Genomic DNA, 804 nt, shown 5'->3' with positions numbered 1-804 from the left:
TGTGTATATATATAAGATTTGTGTATATATGTGTATATATAAGATTTGTATAAGACAAGTTTATGTATCATAAAAATACGAAAGAGAATTTTTCTTATTAGAATTCCAGGGGAAAACGATTTTTTGATATGTTGTAGGTCTGATTTTTCCAGAAAAAAGTTGTTTGGCACAGAACTGGGGAACAGTGAATGAGATACAGATTTTTGAATATTTAAAAACTGGGGAAAAGGTGTAAAATTGGGCAGTTTTTAAATATTTAATGCACTATATTGTTCCATGTTAGTGTTAGATAAGTATACGGGAGACCATATCAGATCGTTTCCATCCTCAGTGAGGTATTTAAAGGTGCGTTTAGCGGGTGAAACACACATTTCCGCGAGAGAGTGTTTTCTTTAAATAGCTTTATATTGTGTTCGACGCACTAAATTTAATCCAAATTAAGGTTAGGTTAGTACCAGGTGACCAGTGCAACGTTTACTGTAGCCTGTGAGTATATTTAAAGGTGCTGTGTGTTGTGATAACATAATTTCTGCGAGAGAGTGCCTTTCCCTTTAAACAGTTTTAAGTTGTATTTAATGCACTATATTGTTCCATATTAGTGTTATATAAGTATTTGGAGACAATATCAGCTCTTTTCCATCCTCAGTGAGGTATTTAATGGTACGGTACGTTTAGCAGTTGAAACACACATTTCCGCGAGAGAGTGTTTTCTTTAAATAGCTTTATATTGTGTTAGACCAAAATTAATCCCAAATTAAGGTTAGATAAGTACCAGGTGACCAGTGTCAATGTTTACTGTAGCCC

This window comes from Anneissia japonica, unplaced genomic scaffold (genome assembly GCF_011630105.1).
Source record: "Anneissia japonica isolate Jap-2015-1 unplaced genomic scaffold, ASM1163010v1 scaffold14868_len205136_cov114, whole genome shotgun sequence".
NCBI classification, from domain to species: domain Eukaryota; kingdom Metazoa; phylum Echinodermata; class Crinoidea; order Comatulida; family Comatulidae; genus Anneissia; species Anneissia japonica.
Note: the sequence above shows the minus strand (reverse complement) of the source record.